The following is an 11253-nucleotide window of genomic DNA, read 5'->3' on the forward strand; positions in this document are numbered from 1 at the left end:
GCTTCGTGACTTCTACCGCCTCCACCCTGGCGCTCCAGGTAGTCCGCCCGGTGGCGTTCGTCGGAGGGGGGGTACTGACACGAATCCCGCTTCCTGAGTCCGTGTTTGCCTGTGTTTCTGTCCTGAAGTGTGTTTCCGGTGTCCTGGAACGCACCCTGTCTGGTTGCCGGGCGAATTAGCTTGTTGGGAGATTGATGTTCACCCGCACCTGTATCCCATCAGTAATCTGCACACCTGTCCTGATCATCACCTCTCCCCTTCAAAAGCTCTGACCTGACATCCATTCCCTGCCGGATCGTTAGCCATGAACAGTATGTTGTGCCATAGTATCAGCCTCAAGTTGGATAGGATTTGTTTTGTTGTTTTTCACGTATTGCTTGCCTTAAACTTACCTCCGTTTGTTTTGTCTTCAGTTACTCACCCGGATCATTTACTCCATTCCCGCCTGGTCGACGGAGGATTCCGCTACCCCATTGGATTCACCTATTTACTCCCATCAACTCACCACCGCTGCCCACCACGCCACTGGATATATCTACCCATTCACATTCACTTGTAAATAAATACTCACCTTCTTTCTACGCTCCTTGTCCTGGTCTGCTTCTGGGTTCGATTTTGAAAGAACGTGACACTTCAACCCTGTTTTTATTATTATTCATGAATACTTTTCAAACCCTAAATAATAAGCAAGATCAGAGTATTTTTTTGGTCCACCAATTGAGGCTGAAAACGAGACGAATATGCATGTATTGACATAGCTTTCTGACATTGATCCTAATATTCTGAACGTTCTCTCCATATATTCTAGTGAGCCTGTCCAGAAATGTCAAAGTATAGCCCTTTTCCTGCAGTCAAATGCGGTCTCATGGGTGGATCGTTTCATCATTTTATAATTAATAAACATTATAGATTTTTTTAAACGCCCGAAAATTCTGTGTTTCTATGTCAAACGGTGTTGATATTTTCAGTCTTCTGTGATGCATATAAAGTGTAATATGGGGATGCAAACTCAAAATTTAGTACATTTCAACTCAATATCTGACATGGGACAGGTGTCTTCATTTTTTAAGCCCATAACCATGTGTGTGAGGTGTATACTTTTGTTTCGAGGTAGATTTGTTGAAGACTACCAAGAAACACTCGGTGTGACCCTGATTTAGCCCACTGCAGTAAAAGTGGTACACCAAATTTAAAGTGATGGCTTTATTTAAATGTACTGAAAACCCTATTAAAGGAAAACTCCATTATACAATCCCTTGGCCAGCAAGTGGGAGTGTTTTCAGTGGTTGAATGACATTTATTCAGCGCGCGCAAGAGGACCACGCCTGCAAAGCCCATTACGCATCTGCATAAGTCTGAATACCAACTACTGAGGAGTACATAGTAAAGGCGAGAATATGAAAGACTTACATTTATGGAGTCCTGGTCAAAAGTAATACACTTTATAGGGAATATAGGATCCCATTTGGGACAGACTTCGCCCAGGGACTTGGCCAGGAGCCTCATACCACTCAGAGACAGATGATGACCCTCATAATGGTGTTGGACAGAAAGCCTTGCTCCGAGATGTTTGCATTAGATATTGAGTTAAGCACCCTAACATTCCACAGCTCTAGTTTTGATGTGACCTCTCTCTACTTAGCTAAAGTAAACAATGTTAAGGAAAAATAGAACGAGACAAACAAATATTTGGTGCAATTAGATTTTATTTCAGAGATAAAGAAATAATATTTAAGTGAAAAGGCTGTCGTCCAAGTCTACTCGTCATTCAAATTGGAAACAGGAAACCTCACGGAGTTTGTTGTACATTTTTTTAATTCTTTAAACATACTTCAAAGAACCACTCAGTTTGGCACAGGCTGCATTGCTTATTTGAGGGTTTGACATTCCTAGTAGCTTGACGGAAACCCCACTATGTCTATACAGTCTGTCTAATATTTACACCACTGTGCTAAAGATACAAGATATGAAGTTTCAGTACCTCTTGTGGGAACATACTTTTTATGGATATTTTATACACTTCACATAATAATGTGGAATCCAACATGAGCTATGGACATGGCTCCACAAGCAAGGACTGCATCCCAAATGACACCCTATTGCATAATAGGGCTCTGATCAAGAGTAGTGCACTAAAAAGGGAATATGGTGCCCTTTGGACCGAAGACAGGGCCTCCTCTGTAATGTATTGGAGTGATGACGCAATTTGAACATTACACAGATGAACAAACATGGCTGCCAGTGACATTAATGGCCGTTGGAGCCCTGTATTTCCCACTGACCCTGTTAGCGGTTAGTCTACATGCACAACCACGTGCCTTACGTATCACCATACAGATGTTCACCCCAGAGATTAGCCCTATAGTGATATAGTGTGTAGCATGAAGGACAGTCAACTCCCCTGCATGCAATGCGGGACGGGGTGGATGCCTCTGGAACCTCTCCTGGGTCCTTTGTTTAATTTTCTCGATATATAGTGATAATGAGGGAGTCCTTCACCCCAACCTTGAAAATGTGCCTCGAGCTGAATTCCCCAGAGACACTTAATAACATTACTCAAAACCTGTCTCAGATCTCCTCTAGAAGATCTGGAAATAACTCTTTCCTATAGACTGAAATGCATTCTTTAGAGAAGTCAATGTGTAAGTGGCTATACATACACAGTACCAGTGAAAAGTTTGGACACAGCTACTCATTCCAGGGTTTTTCTTTCTTTTTACAGTAATAGTGAAGACATCAACACCACGAAAAACACATATCGAATCATGTAGTAAGCAAAGTGTTAAACAAATCAAAATATATTTTATATTTGAGATTCTTTAAAGTAACCACCCTTTGCCTTGATGACAGCATTGCACACTCTTGGCATTCTCTCAACCAGCTTCACGAGGTGGTCACCTGGAATGCATTTCAATTAACAGGTGTGCCTTGTTAAAGTTCATTTGTGGAATTTCTTTCCTTCTTAATGCATTTGACCCAGTCAGTTTTGTTGTGACAAGGTAGGGGTGGTATACAGAAGATGGTGCCGAAGAACATGGCTGACGTTTTACATTCTCCCAACCAATTGTGCTATTTTGTTCGTTTTTTGCGTATTGTGTAACTTATTTTTTATCTTATTGTGTACATAATGTTGCTGCTACCATCTCTTATGACCTAAAATAACTTCTGGACATCAGAACAGCGATTACTCACCGCGTACTGGAAGAAACTTTTTAATTTAACGAGTCCGACGAGAAGGATATCCTGCTTTCAATGGAACAGACCCAGATCCCCACCTTTTGCATGAAGAAAAGACGTAGGAAAAGGGGTCGCAGATCGGGAAGCCTTCTGAGAATTCGTAGGCGAGCGAGCTAACTCCCACTGCCATCCGTTCTTCTTGCTAACGTGCAATCAATGGAAAATAAAATTGATGACCTACGGTTAAGATTATCCTACCAACGGGACATTAAAAACTGTAACATCTTATGTTTCACCGAGACATGGCTGAGCGACAATACGGAAAATATAGAGCTAGAGGGATTTTCCATGCACCGACAGAACAGAGACGCTACCTCTGGTAAGACGAGGGGTGAGGGTTGTGTCTATTTGTCAATAACAGCTGGTGCGTGATGTCTAATATTAAACAAGTCTCAAGGTATTGCTCATCTGAGGTAGAGTACCTTATGATAAGCTGTAGACCACACTATCTACCAAGAGAATAGGAATAATCTCTATTATTCGTAGCCGTCTATTTACCACCACAGAACGAAGCTGGCACTAAGACCGCTGTCAACCAAAGAAGAAAAAGAAGAAAATGCTCACCCAGAAGTGGCGCTCCTAGTGGCAAGGGACTTCAATGCAGGCAAACTTAAATCAGTTTAACCAAATTTTACCAGCATATCACATGTGCAACCAGAGAAAAAAAAAATACTAGACCACCTTTACTCCACACAGATCCATACAAAGCTCCCCCCCGCCCACCATTTGGCAAATTTGACCATAATTCCATCCTCCTGAATCCTGCTTACAAGCAAAAACTAAAGCAGGACGTACCAGTGACTCGCTCAATACGGAAGTGGTCAGATGACGTGGATGCTACACTACAAGACTGTTTTGCTAGCACAGACTGTAATATGTTCCGGGATTCATCCAATGGCACTGAGGAGTACACCTCAGTCATCGGCTTCATCAATAAGTGCATCGACGTCGTCGTCCCCACAGTGACTGTTCGTACATATCGCAAACGGAAGCCATGGATTACAGGCAACATCTGCATCGAGTTAAAGGCTAGAGTTGTCACTTTCAATGAGTGGGAGACTAATCCGGGCGCTTGTAAGAAATCCCGCTATGCCCTCAGACGAACCATCAAACAAGCAAAGCGTCAATACAGGATTAAGATTGAATCCTACGACACCAGTTCTGATGCTCGTCGGATGTGGCAGGGCTTGAACACTATTACGGACTACAAAGGGAAACCCAGACGCAAGCTGCCCAGTGACACGAGCCTACCAGACGAGCTGAGTGCCTTTTATGCTCGCTTCGAAGCAAGCAACACTGAAGCATGCATGAGAGCACCAGCTGTTCTGGATGACTGTGATAACGCTCTCGGTAGCCGATGTGAACAAAACCTTTTAAACAGGTCAAAATTCACAAATCCGCTGGACCAGACGGATTACCAAGATATGAACTCAAAGCATGGGCGGACCAACTGTCAAGTGTCTTCACTGACGTTTTCAACCTCTCCTGACCGAGTTTGTAATCCCTACATGTTTCAAGCAGACCACCATAGTCCCTCTGCCCAAGGAAGTGAAGATAACCTGCCTAAATGATTACCGCCCCGTGGCACTCACGTCGGGTGGCCATGAAGTGCTTTGAAAGGCTGGTCATGGCTCACATCAACAGCATCCTCCCGGACACCCTAGATCCACTAGACAAAAGGAACACCTATGTGAGAATGCTGTTCATTGACTACAGCTCAGGGTTCAACACCATAGTGCCCATGAAGCTTGCCATGCTACCACATGGTAAGCGGTACCGGGGAGCCAAGTCTAGGACCAAAAGGCTCTTCAACAGCTTCTACCCCCAGGCCATAAGACTGCTGAACAATTAATGCATTCGCCACCGGACAATTTACATTACAGCAGTACACTGCTGCTACTCGCTGTTTATTATTTATGCATAGTCACTTCACCCCCACCTACATGTACAAATTACCTCATCTAACCTGTACCCCCGCACACTGACTCCGTACCGGTGCCCCCTGTATATAGCCTCGTTATTGATATTCTTATTGTGTTACTTTTTGTTATTACTTTTTATTTTTGTTTTTACTTTTTACTTTCAAAGTTCTTGAAATGTTCCGTATTGACTGACCTTCATGTCGTAAATTAATGATGGACTGTCGTTTCTCTTTGCTTATTTGAGCTGTTCTTGCCATAATATGGACTTGGTCATTTTTTTACTTAACACTTATTTTTCTTAAAACTGCATTGTTGGTTAAGGGCTTTTAAGTAAGCATTTCACCTGTTGTTTTTGGCGCATGTGACAAATAAAATTAGATTTGATTTGGTATTTTACCTAATCAAATCAAATCAAAATGTATTTGTCACATGCGCCGAATACAACAAGTGTAGACTTTACCGTGAAATGCTTACTTACAAGCCCTTAACCAACAGTGCAAGAAAATATTTACCAAGTAAAAACAACAGGTGAAATGCTTACTTAAAAGCCCTTAACCAACAATGCAGTTTTAAGAAAAATAAGTGTTAAGTAAAAAATAGATAAGTAAAAAAATGACCAAGTCCATATTATGGCAATAACAGCTCAAATAAGCAAAGAGAAACGACAGTCCATCATTAATTTACGACATGAAGGTCAGTCAATACGGAACATTTCAAGAACTTTGAAAGTTTCTTCAAGTGCAGTCGCAAAAACCATCAAGCACTGTGATAAAACTGGCTCTCATGAGGACCGCCACAGAGAAGGAAGCCCCAGAATTACCTCTTCTGCAGAGGATAAGTTCATTAGAGTTAACTGCACCTCAGATTGCAAAACAAATAAATGCTTCACAGAGTTTAAGTAACAGACACATCTCAACATCAACTGTTCAGAGGAGACTGTGTGAATCAGGCCTTCATTGTCAATTGCTGGAAAGAAACCACTTCCAGTGGACACCAGAGTAGGTGAACGGATGATCTCCGCATGTGTGGTTCCCACCGGGAAGCATGGACGAGTAGGTGTAATGGTGAGGTGGTGCTTTGCTGGTGACACTGTCAGTGATTTATTTAGAATTAATGGCACACTAGACCAGCATGGCTACCACAGCATTCTGCAGCTATACGCCATCCCATCTGTTTCGGGCTTAGTGGTACTATCATTTGTTTTTCAACAGAACATTGACCCAAAACACACCTCCAGGCTCTGTAAGGGCTATTTCACCAAGGAGAATGATGGAGTGCTGCATCAGATGACCTGGCCTCCACAATCACCCGACCTCAACCCAATTGAGATAGTTTGGGATGAGATGGACCGCAGAGTGAAGGAAAAGTGCTCAGCATATGTGGGAACTCCTTCGAGACTGTTGTAAAAGCCTTCCTCATGAAGCTGGTTGAGAGAATTCCAAGCGTGTGCAAAGCTGTCATCAAGGCAAATTGTGGCTACTTTGAAGAATCTCAAATATAAAATATATTTCAATTTGTTTAACACTTTTTTGGTTACTACATGATTCCATATATGTTATTTCATAGTTTTGGTGTTTTCACTATTATTCTCCAATATAGAAAATAGAAAAAATAAAGAAATATCCTTGAATGAGTGGGTGTGTCCAAACTTGTGAGTGGAACTGTATGTGTGCTACTTGATGGACTTGTAGACAAGTAGACTTGATGGATGACATCACTGCTTCATGCTCTAATGGTTTAAGGTCAAATTCTAACTACGGAACTGAAATATTAACATATTCTAGAATATTACACATTTTTTGGAACATGGAAACAATGCTAATTCTATAGTCATTAAAGGACACTTTGATGATGGAGATTTAATCAAGGCAGTATATTAGTTTACTCTGTCCCCTATCAGTTATGGCCCTTTTCCTTAACCGATATCATTTAGCATGCCATGTAGACCATGAGGTAGGTCCCGATGCTTCGTGATCACACAGGCCACAAACGACTAGAGGAATTGAGCTGGAACTGGAAATGGCTTCTTGGCATGGAGTTGGAAGAAAAACTCACAAGCCTTACGAGCCCTGGGGGTGTTGTTTCTCCTGGCGGTGCATTCAGGCAACACTTACAAACACGTCCTGTCCAACTAGCCTCTGAGCCTCGGGGAGCGGGCCCACTTGCTTTATGGGCTCTGGAGCGCCGGTGGTGTGAGGGAGGCGGGCACGTAAAAGGTGTCCTGGCCGCTGGAATCAAATAGAGAGGGGGAACAGGCGGCATCTCAGGGATGCCTGAGCCACAACGGTGGAGCTTTCTTTCTTTTAAGAGAAGAGGCCAAGTTTGCCAGCCTGTCCCACTCCCACCCCATCACACCCAGACCCCACTTATCTGGGCCACTGCAGTTCCTCAGAATCACCTATCAGCCAGGCCAATCATTGGGCTGAGATAAAGCAGTTCCTGGTGGGGCGGCAGGGTCTTTGAACACGGCAGGGGGACGCCTCCCCCAGGTCTCTTATCTCATTAAACTTGAAAAGGAGCATTACTCCTGGTGGAGCTAAGATAACAGTATGGATGACACCGCTCAAGGAGACTGACAGAGGTATAAACCCCTGGACACTATCTATCTGACTGGCTTTGGGTGTTTCATCTCTGTCTGGAGAAGGAGAAGGAGAAGGAAGAGAAGGGAAGAAGAATAAAAAAGAAGGTGAAGAAGAAGAGAAGGGGAAGAAGAAGAAAATAGAAGAAGACAAGAGAAGAAGAGAAGAAGGTGAAGAAGAAGATACGAGAAGGTTAAGAAGAAGAGAAGAAAAGGTGAAGAATAAGATGAGAAGAGAAGGTGAAGAAGAAGAAAAGAAGAGAAGGAAAAGAGAAGAGAAGAAGAAGAGAAGAGAAAAGAGAAAACCACTGGTTCATGTGAGAGGAAGACCAGTAGTTACTTCTTGTAGTGATGGTGGTCTTTCAGGATGATTTGGGTTGAAAAGATCCAGTTGTATTTGTTTGATTTGAAAATCATGTCCCAAAATCGCATTAGTTGCAAAGTACATAAACATAACTAAATGTACTTTGAATAGGTATTAAAAAATAGAGAAGCTTTTGATTTATTCTCTTCAACCCATATTACATATCTCATCACATATGAAATTACAGTTTGTCTCCAATGATGTCATGCCCACCAGCCCCACTGGACCAAACAAAGCCCAGTAGACAGGCCATCAGGCTCAGCCAACTTGGAACAAACTTGAACAATTGGACGGTACTGCGAGTACATTTGGTTTGACAGTCTTGTGAAAATAACCTCAGCCCAAACCCTGGAGAACTGGGCACACAGAGGCCTCCAACATAAATGAGTCCACCACAGTCAGTCCCCAGTCTACCAGAGCACTATGTCTTTAAAGTTCCAGGTGGTCTTTTTGACACTAGCTAGCAGACAAACACAGTGTCTACTTTATTTGCTGCCAGTGGTGTCTCTGCTGTAATGTCAGTGTCCCACACCTCCAGCATTGGTACGAGCAAATGGAAAGAAAAACAGCCCGTTGTATTACGGCTTCCAGGTGGATGCCAGCATCGCAAAAATCCCCTCACATCCACACCAGAAATCTGGAAAACTTCAATGCTGTGCCATACTATTAATCTACTTCCATTTCAGCTGTGCAAGTGGCTTTCAAATAGCACAGGGTTTGATCAGACAACTGAGAATAATAAACAGGGTTTTAGTCAGGAAAAGAAACACAGTGTATAAACTCTTCACCGAACAGCCAACTTTATGCTATCGTTAGCATGACAAGTAAAAACATAGACAGTTATATGAACTGGTACGATTGTGTGGCAATCATGCCTCATCTAGTTGATTTTTGAAATTAATTAATTCATTTTATTTAACCTTTATTTAACTGGGCAAGTCAGTTAAGAACAAATTCTTATTTACAATGATGGCCTACCCTGGGCAAACCCTTCCCTAACCCTGACGATGTTGGGCCATTTGTGCACCGCCCTATGGGACTCCCGATCAAGGCCGGTTATGAATCAGGCCGGGATTGAACCCGGGTCTGTAATGACGTCTCTAGTGACGCCACTTTTAATGAAACCAAAGCTAACCAAATGAACTGAAGTCTCAGCCTCGGTTCGATAATATTTTCTAACAGACTGACCCAAGGAACTTGGTTCCAAAAGGTTTTAATACAGGGGCCAATGTTTTACCATATGTTTTCACACAGTTAGCTAAAACAGTCCTTAGTACCATGCCAAAATTAAGCAAGAAAATGTACTTTTGCTATGAGTAAATGAAAGGAAATTACAGTAAGGTAATATTAAAACTGATTGATAAGAGAAGAAAGACGGACAGACTGACTGACAGAAGGACAGAGAGAGAGAGAGTGTGACAGAAGCCCTGTTAACTTGCGTCCTTCGCCCTGATCTTGTCCTGATCTTATCCGTTTACACTTACAAGATCTGATCACAATCACATCCCAATGTGTCTTTTAGTCGTCTACACCTGTCTAAAAATGTGGTCAATATCACGACAAAGGCCTTATGTTAGAACAAGGTATGAACAGGGCTAGAGAGACAGAGAGACTGACAATAGTGTTGTAGTCCACTACTCTGCCTTCCTCCTGACAGCTGGACCTCAGGCTATCCTGGTTTTCTCTGCCAGGTGACGTCCCATGTCCTGCTGCCAGAGCCCCAGGAGGCAGGACTCCTCATGGGAACCCTCCAGATCATCATTTAGGCCTCAGCACAGACAGGAGTTCTGTCCCATATCCTGTTACCGGAGCCCCAGGAGGCAGGACCCCTCATGGGAACCCTCCAGATCATCATTTAGGCCTCAGCACAGACAGGAGTTCTGTCCCATATCCTGTTACCGGAGCCCCAGGAGGCAGGACCCCTCATGGGAACCCTCCAGATCATCATTTAGGCCTCAGCACAGACAGGAGTTCTGTCCCATATCCTGTTACCGGAGCCCCAGGAGGCAGGACCCCTCATGGGAACCCTCCAGATCATCATTTAGGCCTCAGCACAGACAGGAGTTCTGTCCCATATCCTGTTATCGGAGCCCCAGGAGGCAGGACTCCTCATGGGAACCCTCCAGATCATCATTTAGGCCTCAGCACAGACAGGAGTTCTGTCCCATATCCTGTTACCGGAGCCCCAGGAGGCAGGACCCCTCATGGGAACCCTCCAGATCATCATTTAGACCTCAGCACAGACAGGAGTTCTGTCCCATATCCTGTTACCGGAGCCCCAGGAGGCAGGACCCCTCATGGGAACCTTCCAGATCATCATTTAGGCCTCAGCACAGACAGGAGTTCTGTCCCAAATGGACCCTGTTCCCTATATCAAGGCTTCTCCAAGTGGGGTACTGTAGCTAGATCTCAAAATATATTACAAACGAATAGATTTTAATTTACATACAGTATATATTTTTATATGAATAGTGCTAAGAACAAAAGATTAAACCAATTTTGGCCAAAGGATCCGTGGAATAAGTTTATGGTGTGTATTACAATACAATGTAACATTATTCATCTAAAATGTATGTTTTAACCCTGGGCAGCATGGGCTTGGGAGGCTGACAGGGAGGTTGGTATCTACAGTACTCCACCAATTATAAATTTTTACACTCACTATGTCTTTTTTTTATATACATAAATGCAATGTAATTGAAGTTTTAAAACTGCAACATTTTATCTCTGCCTCATGAAAAATTGCAGGATATTATTGTTAAAGCTTCAACAACAAAACATCTTTACCCATGACAAAATGTGTAGAATTACAGAAGATTTGCTTGAAAACTACAATATTTTCTCTCTGATGTCAAAAAGGCATGACTTTAAAATGCTCCTTCCCAAGGCCCAATATTTGGTTCGACCGGCCATGTAGTAGTACACTATACAGGGATAGGAATGCCATTTGGGAAGCACTAGGGACCAAATTCAGAGAATTTGAGGTGCTTTGGGAGAGATTAGTTGACAGGAAGTGTATCATCATCTATCACACACACACACACGCACACGCACCCACACACAACATCCCAAACTTTAGAGCACACTATGCTCTCCTTATGAAGACCCCCCCTGCACACTATAACTATGCTCTCCTTATGAAGACCCCCCCT

This window comes from Salvelinus fontinalis, chromosome 38 (assembly GCF_029448725.1).
Source record: "Salvelinus fontinalis isolate EN_2023a chromosome 38, ASM2944872v1, whole genome shotgun sequence".
NCBI classification, from domain to species: Eukaryota; Metazoa; Chordata; class Actinopteri; order Salmoniformes; family Salmonidae; genus Salvelinus; species Salvelinus fontinalis.